Below are 14,297 nucleotides of genomic sequence, written 5' to 3' on the forward strand. Positions count from 1 at the left end.
ACCATATCACACAGATACTAAAGAGTTCAAATCTCTGACTCCGCACCTTAATAAGCACTCGAAAGGCACTAAGGAGGTATAATTTTCCAACACCACACCCCGTCGGGCACTAAGAAGAATATGCCATATGGTCTTATTACTACCTTTTCACTCAGATAAACTTTCACCCCTATGATCATGCTTTATGAATCATTCATAGGTTCCTTATTCACACATATATTCTCAATACACACACATGTTTATATAAAAATGAAATCATATGTTCTTAATCATTTATTAGATCAAAAGTCATTTTCATGCATTATACACTCAATGCTATAATACATGCTGAGTTCAAAGCAATTTCAAGTACTATATAGCATACTCACATATCGTTACAATAAATAGTTAAATAAAGAAAGTTATTTAATTATCTCAACCCTTCTGTCACTAGAAATGTTACCCATAGATTTCAACCACTATTGCAGGTTACCACAAGCTTCCTTTCTTAACTCACATGCTTAATATACCAATCTGAACACATTTGGCATAATTTAGTCATTTAGTTCAATTTGACCAAAAGCATAAAATTATTGTTTATGGCTATATTTAGCCATATATTCTTTTTCATTTACCCATTCTAAGTCTATCACTACTCAATTATTACTTTACATCACCTCAACATGTCTCATTTTAGTTAAATAACATTTTCACCCTAATTTCCTCTTGATTTAAGGCCAAATTGAGCCTACGGGTTTAAAACTCTATCATTTAGCTCTAAATCAGCCACAAAGCTGTAATTTAACTCCTGATAACTTTTTATTACTATTGGACAAGAATCAAACCCCTAAAACTTTGCCAATCTAATTTTTCTATAACTCATTTAAAGAAATTTAGGTAGAATGGAAGGTAAGAGTTATATGTAGCTTACCTATTAAGTTTTTAATTAGAAGCACCTGCCATGGCACTTTTTCTCTATAACACATTTTAAAAAAATAATTTTTGCTCATCCCATTTTTTTAATGCCCAAGGTTTTTTTTTTTAGCTCCAACCCATAATTTTTATTGTATTGCTTATCCCATTAGATTTTTTTTGTTGATATCTCTTCTATTCAAAATTAATTTTTTGTATTGCTAGACAATAATTTTTATTATATTGAATTTAAATTTATTAGAAGGATATATTGCTAGATAGTAATTTTTATTATATTTTTTTATTGCTCAGGAAATATGTTTTAGCTCCAACCCATAATTTTTATTCTATTGGTTATCCCATTAGAATTTTTTTTACTGATATCTCCTCTGTTCAAATCTTTATTTTTCTATTATTAATTTGGTTTATTTATTTTTTCAAAATAGTTGTTTGTGCTTTTAGAAGCTTGATATTCTTTGCTAATTTGTGTTGAAGTTATCACAAAATTAAGGTACATGTTTGTGTAGCTTTAAAAAATTATTGTGAATTTATTTGGGTGATTTTGAGAAAATGAAGTTTCCTAGCTTTGGAAAATATTATTTCTAATGCATGATACATGATATATGATTATTTGATATATGCTTAAAGTTTGTGATTATTTGGATTATTTGATATAAGTTTAAATTTTGTGATACATGATATATGCTCAAATTTAAGCATATTTGATTATTTGTATTGGTTAAATTGTTTAATTTATTGTTATTGATATTTGAAGAGACCCCATTTTTAAGGAGAAACTTTGCCAAAATTTTTCTAAACTTTAACATGTCCATGCAAGTTAGAGAATTGCTAATTTGATGGACTTTGTAATGGTTGATTAGGTAAAATAGAATAGATTGTAATTGGATAAATGCTAGGAGAACAAGTGAGAAATATGAGAATGGTGTGGACTGGTTTCTTAAATTTGCTAGGAGATATGTTTCTAGTAAAAATGGGAAGTATTATTGTCCTTATGTCAATAGTATGAATAAGGTTGAGTTGGGTATTGATGAAATAAAAGAGCATTTAATTTGTGATGGGATAAATTTGAGGTATATAAGATGGACATGGCATAAGGAAGCAGGAGCAACTTGTATGTCCCAAAATAAGCCAATTGTGAATGATTGAGGTGACAGAATAGAGTACATGATTTGTGATATTAGGGTGCCATCATTTGCACGATCAATCACATGTGTAATAGTGATGTAAATAAATCCTTGTACCCGAGGTGTACTAATTTTATGCTCTTGATAGCTATGTTGGAATTGGTTAACTTAAAGTTAAGAAGTAGGTGGGTCAATTCAAGTTTTATAGAGTTACTTGAGTTCTTGAGTAAAATGCTTCCAGCCTATAATTTGCTTCGAAAACGTACGTATGAGGCAAAGAAAATCTTGTGCTTGATGGGTATGGATTATAAAAAGATATATGCTTGTCCTAATGACTGCATACTATATAGAAATGAGTATCCAGAGCTATACAAGTATCCAAAATGTGGGACCTTATGCTACAAAGTGAAGAAAGATGATGATATTGATAGTGTTAATGGTAATCATGAGATCATAACTAAAGGTCCTCTTGCAAAGGTATTATGGTATCTTCTAATAATACCATAGTTTCAACATTTGGTTTCCAATCTAATAGAAGCAAAGAACTTGAGATGGCATTTTGATGAGAAGATATCTGATGGAAAGCTTTGACATCCGGCTGATTCTCCACAATGGAATACAATAGATCGCCTATTCCTTGAATTTGGTAGGGATCCAAGAAACCTTTGACTTGGACTTTGTACAAATGGAATCAACCTATATAGTAATCTTAGTAGTACATACAGTGCATGACTAGTCTTACTGGTTATTTACAACCTACCTTCTTGGTTATTTATGAAGTGCAAGTACATAATATTGTCTTTGATGATTTTGGGATCAAAAAAGCTTGGAAATGATATTGATATCTACCTGGCACCTTTGGTTGAAGACTTAAAAATGCAATGGGAGGAAGGTGTCGGGGTATTTGATGCTTATAAGCAAGAGCATTTCAAGTTGCGTGCCATGATTTTCACCATAATAAATGATTTTTCTGCATATGGAAACTTGTTAGGATATAGTATTAAAAGGCATAATGCATGTCCTATATGTGAAGAAGGAACGCACTATTACTAACTTAAGCATAGAAAAAAAAAATCTACCTTCGTCACTGAAGATTTCTTGATCGGTATCATCCTTATTGTAGGTTAAAAAAGGCTTTTAATGGCTCACAAGAGTATGAAATGGCTCCTAAGGCCTTGACTAAATAGCAAGTTTATCAATGTGTGGAAAGAATGAATGTTGCTTTCGGTAAGTATAAAAAAATGCAAGTGAGAAGAATTTATGGAAAAAAAGGTCTATTTTTTTAATCTTCCTTATTCTATATGTAAGGCATAATCTTGATGTGACACATGTTGAGAAAAATGTATGTGATAGTCTTGTTGGTACACTCTTACACATAAGTAGGAAGACTAAGGATGGAATAAACGTCGGATTGGACTTAGCTAAAATGGGAATAAGAAAACGCTTGCACACATAAAGAGAAGAGGGGAAGAGAGCTTATTTGCTACTAGCAGTGTACATATTATCTAAAGATGAGAAAAGAAGTTTATGTAAATATTTGCATAGTATTAAGGTGCCACAGGGGTATTCTTCAAACGTTAGCAGACTTGTATCCATGAATGATTTAAAGTTAATAGGCTTGAAGTTGCATGATTGCCATGTGTTGATATAACAACTTTTACCCATAGCTATTCGAGGCATTATGAAAGATGATGTAAGATGCACTATAATGAGATTGTGTATGTTCTTTAATGCTATTAGCAACAAAGTCATTGACACTAATGAGTTAGATCAATTGGAAAATGAGGCTTATATTATTTTGTGCCAATTAGAGATGCACTTTCCTCCAGCATTTTTTGACATCATGATGCATTTAATAGTTTATTTGGTAAGGGAAATAAGGCTTTGTGGTCCTGTCTATCTAAAGTTGATGTACTCGTTTGAGCGGTACATGAAAATCTTAAAAGGATATTCCAAGAATCCATACTAACTTGAAGCATCAATTGTTGAATGATATGTGGTTGAAGAGGCTATTGAATTTTGTACTTCATATCTAAAAGAGTTGAAGGTTGTTGGAGTCCTTCAAACTCGACATGAGGGGACAAGACTTTTTGGTATGGGAACACGGGGAGTCAAAGTAAAAAGTATGTCTCGTGAAGAAGTGTTGCAAGTACATCTGTATATTTTGAATAACATGAAAGAAGTTCAACCTTATTTGGATGCTCATAAAAAGTTATTGAATGACAAGTATCTAAGGAAGAATAAAATGCAGCTAGCTAATAAGCACAATAAAACTTTTAAAAGGTGGTTAAAGGACATGATTATGAATGAGATTGGTGCGTTCGATACAATAACATGGTTAGCTAAGGGATCTCATTTTGACGTTGTATACTAGGGTGGATATGATATAAATGGATATTCTTTCTACACAAAAGCCCAAGATGATAAAAGTATGATGCAAAATAGTGGAGTAATGGTAAAAGCAGAAGTGATGCATTTTTCTAGTTCAAAAGATAATAACCCATTGTTGGCTTCCATGAACTATTTTGGAGTGATTAAAGAGATATGGAAAGTAAACTACACCAAATTCAAAGTACCTACATGAAAATCTTAAAAGGATATTCCAAGAATCCATACCAACTTGAAGCATCAATTGTTGAATGATATGTGGTTGAAGAGGCTATTGAATTTTGTACTTCATATCTAAAAGAGTTGAAGGTTGTTGGAGTCCTTCAAACTCGACATGAGGGGACAAGACTTTTTGGTATGGGAACACGGGGAGTCAAAGTAAAAAGTATGTCTCGTGAAGAAGTGTTGCAAGTACATCTGTATATTTTGAATAACATGAAAGAAGTTCAACCTTATTTGGATGCTCATAAAAAGTTGTTGAATGACAAGTATCTAAGGAAGAATAAAACGCAGCTAGCTAATAAGCACAATAAAACTTTTAAAAGGTGGTTAAAGGACATGATTATGAATGAGATTGGTGCGTTTGATATAATAACATGGTTAGCTAAGGGATCTCATTTTGACGTTGTATACTAGGGTGGATATGATATAAATGGATATTCTTTCTACACAAAAGCCCAAGATGATAAAAGTATGATGCAAAATAGTGGAGTAATGGTAAAAGCAGAAGTGATGCATTTTTCTAATTCAAAAGATAATAACCCATTGTTGGCTTCCATGAACTATTTTGGAGTGATTAAAGAGATATGGAAAGTAAACTACACCAAATTCAAAGTACCTATTTTTAAATGTAATGGGGTTCACTTTGATGCCGTTAAAATAGATAACAAATTTGGATTTGTTTTTGTTGATCTCGATAGGGTTGGTTCTAAAGATGAGCCGTTCATTTTAGCAACTCAAGTGAAACAAGTTTTTATATCACTAATCCATCAAATAAACAGCATTCTATTGTACTAGAAGGGAAAAGACAGATTGTTGATATGGAGGATAATGAATCAAGTTTCAATCTTAATGAAATCCTACCTTTTACTACAATTCTACCTAGATCAACTGAATTAGATTTTGTTGATGATGAATATGCAGTTAGAGATGATCATTGTGAAGCAATTTAGGAAAATGAATAAAGTATGACCCAAATTAATAAAACAATTGTTTTGTCTTTGCTTAATACTTCATTTATTTAGTTTTATATATTTAATTTAAAAAGAAAATTACTTAATCGCATCATTTTTCTTTTTTTAATAGGAACGTAGAGGGTTCTAGTAGGGATGTTGGTGGCATGTCTAGTACATCTCAAAAAAGGAGGGGTAGAGGTAGTACAAAGTTTAAAGAGTTGGCTCTACATCAAGGTACTATAGAGAGGGTGCATTTGGATTTTCATGATTATAGAACACTATATAGTCCAGAAAAGGTTAAGTTCATAAGTTATATAAGCCTTATGGCCTGAGCTTAGGTTGGGATCTTGTACAATAAATGGAAGGACATATTAGAAGCTATGAAGGACTTGATTTGGAATGACATTTTGGTATGAATATTTTTTATGTTATTACTTTACTTATATTTGATGTTGTTAACTCACTTTATAAATATTATACCTTGTAGCTCACTTATGATGTCCCTCCTACACTTGAGATGAAGAAATATTGGCTTCAATAAGTATGTGATCGATGGAAAGATTTCAAGTTAACACTTTCCAAGGAATACATTCAAAGAGAGAAGAAGAATGAGGATCCTTATTTGGAATATAATTTTATTGATCACGAGACTTGGACACAATTTGTGAGGTCACAGAAAGATCCTGAATTTTAGGTTAATTTTAATAGAATCAATCATTGACTTAGTTTATTTATTTTTAAAATCTATATCTGACTTTATCAAAATTTAATCATAGAAATTAAGTGCACTGAACAAAGAAAGGCAATCTAAGAATAAATATCAACATTACTTATTGCGAGGGATATCGGAAGCTGGACATGAAGCTTATGGAAGTTGATTTGAAGGAATTAGAGGAAGCTACAAGATCAGACCCCAGCATTATTATTAATTCCCTACCTCCTCCTACTCTTCAAAGAAAATGGAGGGAGGCAAAGATCAAGAAAGGGAAGTACATCACTCTAAAGACTACTGAAGATGCTGTAAGGGTTGTGAGTTACATTTTGTGGTTTTCATTAGTTATATATTATAAGATTCACTTGAGGAATAATCTTCCCAAGGTTCATTTCAATCTATTAAAAGAATGGACATCTTAGTGATAGCAATTGGAACTCCATATTATGCTGGCCGTGTCAAAGGGATAGGAAAAAGGAGTCAGTTTGAGGAAGTACTTTAGACCAACACCATGAAGATTGAGAGTTGTATCTAGATCTGAGCTTGATAGGATTCTAGATAAGGTTACTCAAAAGTACAAGTAAGATCATGTGTTGTTCCATGAGCAGCTTCTTCAAGAGTTCAAATCAATGGTCTCCAACATGGGAGCTACATAAGGAACTGAGCAGTGATAGAACACATTTTTTAACCACTTTTATTTGTCAATTAGGACCATTTTATTAATGATTTATTACCTTCAAGTGCACACATTGTATTAAATTTGAAATTTCGCCTAAGTTTATAGGTTTAGTGCACTAGGGGCATTTTGGTCCAAAAAATGAACTTTTGAGAAAATGTACAAGAAAAAAATGAAAAAGTGAATTTTATGTCCAGTTGATGAGTGGTGAAATTATATTTTTAAAATTTATTTTAGTTTGGGAGTAATTAAATAAAAAAGTCAACACTTTTTTAAGTGTCTTAGTTTGACCTAGTTTTCGGTTTGCCTTTGTGTGAAAATTTTTAAATAATTTTGTGCAGCTTGAAACTTAGTTAATTAATAAATTTTTCCTTCTAATTATGAATTTAATTCTGGATATTAATTAGATTTTATTATATCACATGCCATTTAATTGAATTATGTGATTTATATGACATAGGTGGCATGTGACTTATGCATCAATTGGGCAATTGAAGTCAACACTCCTTGAGGTCAATGGCTGATGGTTTGCACGTGAATTATGATTATTTTAAGGGATTAAATCAACTTAAATGATGTAGATGACACATGAAAAATTAGGCACACATTGGAATCATCTACAAACTAATAGGAGGTTGCCACCTTGCAAGTGTGACAAGGCTCCCATTTTCATTTTAATTTCTTTTTCTTATTTTTTTAATTAAGCCTTCAGTTGATGGGAAATAGAATAAACACGTCCATTCAGGCTTAATGGAGATCCAACACTCATCTCATTCATCTTTCACATTTTCTCTCTCTTGTTCATAGTGTTCTTTATTTTCTCTCTTTTGTTCTTCATTTTCCAGCACCCTAACCTCCATTTTCAGCCACTAGAACTCCACAAAACTCATACCATTCTTCTCCTCTCTTCATTTTCGTTCCATCCCTTCCATTTTCGCAAAGATTAAAGCTCATTTCCATCATTCAACAGCTATAGAGTTTGGCCTTCACAAGCAATTAATAGGATTCTTGAATCTGATGAAGATTGGCTAATTTCTTTGGTGGAATCCTAGAGAGATGAAGATGGAGGATGAGTCTTGAGTTTTAAATTGGCTAAGTTCTTTTATTTCCTATCCTCTTCTCTTTTTACTAGATGGTTAGATTTCTTAATATAAGGTTTAATCATCTTAGCTAGTAAATTCTAATTTGAATTTGATGTTGATGTAAAGAGAGAGGATTGTTTCATTTAATTTCTTCCTTGGATAGCTATGACTGAATTTTGCCACTCTTTGTTTGGCACATAATCTTGTGCTTTTCAATTAGTGAATTATTTGTGTTAATATTGCATAATCTTGTGGTATTAATGCTTGTGTTGTTAAGTAGCTTAACATACACTGGTACAAAAATGACTTTTTATAGTGGTTAAACAGGCGATGTTGTTCCAAGAGGTGTAGAAAGTCCCTCTTTTTACATCAGTTATAAACCCGATGTAAAAACTAATATTTTTACATTGGTTATAAAGTTGATGTTAAAAATTATATACAAGAAAATAAAAAAATGTACTTTAACTTTTAACATTAGTTGGGATGCCAACCGGTGTTAAAAATGCCAACCGATGTTAAAAGTGGACTTTTAACACTGGTTATTACCATAACTGATGCAAAAAATATTATATTCTACAGTGGTTATGGTAATAACCGGTGTAAAAAATATTTAATTTTTTATACTATATTTATTTTATCAATTTTACCCATTCTTGTGCATAAAAATTGCCAAATCAGACAGCTCAATTCATTTACAATTGTTTATCAAGTATTTCTCAACTATACAAAGCTATTTAACTATTAAAAAAACTAACAATTGTCTAAATTGTCAAAATTACCATTCCTGTGCATAAAAATTGCCAAATCAGATAGCTCATTTCATTTACAATTGTTTATTAAGTATTTATCAACTATACAGAACTATTTAACTATTAGAAAAACTAATAATTGTCTAAATTGTGTCAACTATCAAAATTAAAACATGTTTAAAAGTAACAAAAAACCTCACAAGTTCTCCATAAATTAGGTTGCCCAACGTATGCGGATGTCTTCAATTTCAGCTTCGGGAAATGCATTCGAATTGTCGAACATCTAAAATTTGATTCATAAAATAGGCATATTAATCAATCTCAAATAACATAATAAAATAAAATTATCAAAAATATATTTACCTCTTTTGTAAATTCAGTCATGCCTAATGTGATAATATTGAGCATGTGTCTCATGACATATAGACTACACAAGTTCGTCCTTACCGGTTGTCTATGACTCTGTATAAGAACAAATCATAAAAAATTAGTAAGAAATCTTAATAATTGAACATATTAATAAAGTATAGCATCACCTTTAGCTCAATCCATATGGGATCCTTGAGCTCATGTCCATGCCTTTATAAGACTACATTTTGATATGTTCTCATTGCCCTATGATCAAGATCACCAAGTTAGTAAAAATATTCAAAAAAATTAAATTAAATAGTTTAGTAAAAGTATTCCTACAAGTCTATTGTCTTCTTCATTTCTTTCCTAAGTTTGTAATGAAGGGAGCATAAAAAGACGATAGTGTTGCTCTTTATTGAAAGAACAAATAACTGCCAATGGTCCCTGCTAAATATGATACAAGTTAAGGTAAAACCATATTGAAAAAAATTATTAATTATAAGTTGATCCTTACGAGTGCACATATGGAGCCATAAAAACGTCCTTTTTGACTTCACATATTCTCTGTTGGAGGTATGCAGCCCTTAACTCTAGAGTATTACCTTTCTCTGTCATGTGATGAGGGCAAAGGAATCCAAACTTATCACCTTTGCCTGATGTAATGCACAAATGATGAATGTACCTACAACAATACAATTATATTAGTTTACTAAACTTGATAATTAAGTTTACTTACAACAATACAATTATATTAGTTTACTAAACTTGATAATTAAGTTTACTTACAACAATACAATTATATTGAAGAAAAATATACTTACATCATAAATAGTTCAATGTGTGGTGTGGTAAGCTGATTATTTGACAGAAGTTGAACCAAATGTTCCTATTCAATTGTCACTATCATGTCTTTCTTACCCACAACCTCCGGATCCATTTCTAAACTCTTGAATTCAAATGATAAATCATACTCCATTAAGATCATTTGCTGATGCGGAGTTAATGAGGGTTGTGGAAGTTTCAGGAGATTTGGTGAGGAAAGCTTCTATATAATAAAAATGAAAGAAATAGTTAATAAAAAACTTATATTAGGAAGTTGTTACATAATAAAAATTCATGAAATTTCATACTATAGCTTGAACCAGATTCACAAGTCTCTTGGGCTATAGGATAAAATTGCCAACAGCTTCAACCACAGTCTTCACCTCATTAGTAGGGAATGAAACCAAAGCATCTAGCACTTTTGGATCTGCAACCACCACTCTTACTTAATCATCTTGAATTTGCTTGTGGTGGATGGTTGATCGCAAGCTGTTGATGCTACCAAGAGCAACCAAGCATTTATCAGGATCTTCTAGAAATATCTCACATGATTTACCAATGTTGTCATCAGAAAGACCCTTTGACACACGCTCAAGAACATTACTCCCTTTTGTAATATAAAATGCAGGAGACGTATGAACTGGTTCAGCAGTTGCTTCCTACCGTGAGTTCATCATGCTCATCATCTCCTCCTTCATTTGCTCTTTCATTTGTAGAAGCTAAGCTATAAATGAAGCTTCAAACTCATCCTTAATCTGCTGCCTCATGGTGGATATCAATGTATTCACTACACCTCCTGAATTGGAACGTGTAGGTGCTCTAAAGTAGTCCTTAATGCCCACACCATATCCAATGCCCCTCACATGACCCAGATGCTCTGTCTTGCTTATAGCAACTATTAAGATATCATTTTTACCCTCTAGAATGAAGCTTCCTTGGGCTTATTGCTCCTTAAGAGCATCCTATAATATAAAGTTAATAGTATTAATTAATCATATAAACAATTGTATAGAAATTTAAAGGGACAAGGAATAATAATTTTACTTACAATCCTCTCGGCAATCTCTCGTGCTGTCTCACTTGTATAGCCCCTTTTCTTGTACTGATGTTCATATCTCCATTTCTCCTCTCAAGAGACAGGTGATGGTGGAGAAAGGAGTACGGAAGGATCAGACTTAGCTTCTTCTTCTCTCTTCTTCTATTTCTCTACCATCAATATATCATCAACTCTAGCATAACCTCCACGAGATAAGGTGTGGGGGCATTGATTCTGCCGAGCAATTTCTCGCCCTTTAGCTTGTTTTTCCTGTTAATAAATTAAATTTTAGATTTTATAATTGAAGTAAATCTAAATAAAACTTAAATTAATTAAAAGTCAACAAAATAAAGCCTTTTTAGAAGTCTGAATCCTAATAAATTCTTCCCAAGTATCTTCATTAAGGAACTGGTATGTATCAAGAGGATTAAGACGAGCCTAACCCTCTAGCACCTCGACAAAGATATATCTTCTAGCAAGATCAGTTTTAAAATTTTTCCAACGTGTTCCACAATAAAAAATCAACTTGTGTCGACAATCTTGATTAGATGGAACATCATATGTGAGCTACAATGAAGACATAAGATAATAATCAGTAATTTCCCAATAATATATAACCATAAAAAATTTTAATTTTTAATTATTTACCTGAATACTTTCCTAAATTTGTTCCTTCACACGTTCTGGCACATCAGGCCAATCCTCAAACACAATAGGAGGCTTAGTATGCGATAGGAGGCCAAGAAAACTAACAAACTTGGCTGTATGTGACCCTATTGGATTCCATCTCCAGTTAAATTAAATTGGCAACCTACACCCAGCATCCTACTTAAAGTCAAATCTCTTAATCGTGTGCCATGTCTCTCCCTCCTCATAGACTGGCTCTAACTCAGCTCCTCACTAAGGGTGCCCTGACTTGGCTCCTCACTAGGAGCAACATCACCAATTGATTGGCTTGTAGTGGGCTAGCTCTGATTGTTATCACCTTGATTCTCCATATTCCTATAAATTCAAATAAATGAAATTAATTAAAAAAATAATTAAAGATAAGATAATTAAGAAAAAAAATCCCACAACATAAATTTAATTGAACTAAATTAACATACTTTAATTTTAAAACTAAACTCATATAAGGATATTCTCCTATATCTCTTCATGGTGATCACTTCTTATGGCATGTTCATCATCTACTTCATCTACCACATCCAAAATTAGTAGCCAACTTGAGATGTTAAGAGTTTCAGAAATATCATCACTATCAACCATTCTTTTTCCTTTAAGTTCTATTGACCAATTTTTATTTGCTGGATTTGTGACATAAAAAACTTGTTTAGCTTAGTCTGCCATAATAAATGGTTCATCTCTAAAAGTTTGTTTTTTAAGATCAATTATTATAAATCCAAACTTATCATCATGAATACTATTGATGTCAACCTACTTGCATTTGAAAATAGGAACTCTAAATTTTGTATAATCAACCTCCCAAATCTCTTCAATAACCCTAAAGTAAGTTCTGGATGCTAGTTTAGGTTTCTTATCTTTTGAACTAGAGAAGTGTACGGCTTTAGCTATTATCATAACTCCACTATTTTATACCATACTCTTCTCTTCCAAAGACTTTGTATAAAAGGAATATCCATTAATATCATAGGCACTCCAACATATAACATCAAAGTTAGGATCTCTAGCCAACCATTTAACTATTTTAGAAACACCACTTTCATTCAAAATTTTTTTGCTTGAACTAATCCACAAAAGTCCTATTGTGCTCTTTCAACAACTTTTGTTCTATCATTCTCATTCGATAATTTTTTGGCTTTAGAAGTTCTTTATGAGAAGATATGTAATCTTTAACTTCATCGATATTATTCAAGATATATAAATGTACTTCTTATAATTCATCATGATTCATGCTCTTCACTGACACTCCACATGTGCCTTGACCATATTGCCTTTTCTCATGACGAGATTTAGGAAGTCCAATTGATTATGTACTTGACAAGTAATTAGAACAAAACTCCATAGCTTCTTCAGCAACATATTTCTTAACTATCGATGCCTCAGGTCGATATGGATTTCTGACATACCCTTTTAGTATTTTCATGTATCTCTCAACTAGGTACATCCATCGCAAATAAACAAGACCATACAATTTTACCTCCCTTACTAGATGCACTATTAAGTGAACCATAATGTCAAAAAATGTAGGAAGAAAGTGCATCTCAAGTTGGCACAAGACAGTACAAGCTTCTCTTGTTCTAACTCTTCCAGTTTATGAGGATCAATAACTTTACTACATATAGCATTGAAAAAGAAACAAAGTCTAGTTATTGTAAGTCTTAAATCTTCTTTCAATATGCTGTTGCATCAAGACATGGCAATCATGAGATTTTAAGCCTACCGGTTTTAACTCTTTCACAAATACAAGCTTCATAATATTTGAAGAATACCCTAAAGGAACTTTGATTCCATGTAAACACTCACAAAAACTTATTTTCTCATATTTTCACAATGTATGAGAGGCTAGGGGACAATAAGTTTGTTAACAAGATAAATTTTCATATGCAGAAAAATCAGTTATAGTATAAAAGATCATAGCACGTAACTTAAAATTCTCCTTCTAATTTGTATCAAACACTTCCACACTTACCTCCCACAACACTTTCAAATCTTTAATCAGAGGTCTTAGGTAAATATCAATATCATTTTTAGGTTGTTTTGGTCCCAAAATCAACATAGATAGCATCATGTACTTTCGTTTCATGCACAACCTAGGTGATAGATTGTAAATCACCAAAAGAACAGGCCATGAACTATGTATACTACTAAGACTACCATAAGGATTCATTCCATTAGTAGAAAGTTTGAGCCTTAAGTTCCTTGGCTCATTGCTAAATTTAGGAAACAAGTGATCAATTTTCTTCCATTGAGAAGAATTGGCTAGATATCAAAGTTTTCCATCAGATATCCTCTCATTTGCATGCCACATCAAGTTCTTTGCATCATTAGTATTTGTAAACAAACACTTGAACCTTAGTATAATTGAAAGATACCATATGACCTTTGTAGGAGCCCCCTTTTCTTTATATTGTGGTGCCTCACATTTCGGATACTTCTCCTTCCCTTCAAGCTCTTTTTTGTACAACACACAATCATTAGGACATGCATGTATTTTTTTATACTTTATACCCATTGGACATAAGATCTTCTTGGCATCATAATAACATATTTGGTAGTGCATTGCCTTTTGAAAACATTATTTAAAGTAAC

Source organism: Prosopis cineraria, unplaced genomic scaffold (assembly GCF_029017545.1).
Source record: "Prosopis cineraria cultivar Desert tree isolate PC_DT_omini unplaced genomic scaffold, ASM2901754v1 PC2, whole genome shotgun sequence".
Lineage (NCBI taxonomy): Eukaryota > Viridiplantae > Streptophyta > Magnoliopsida > Fabales > Fabaceae > Prosopis > Prosopis cineraria.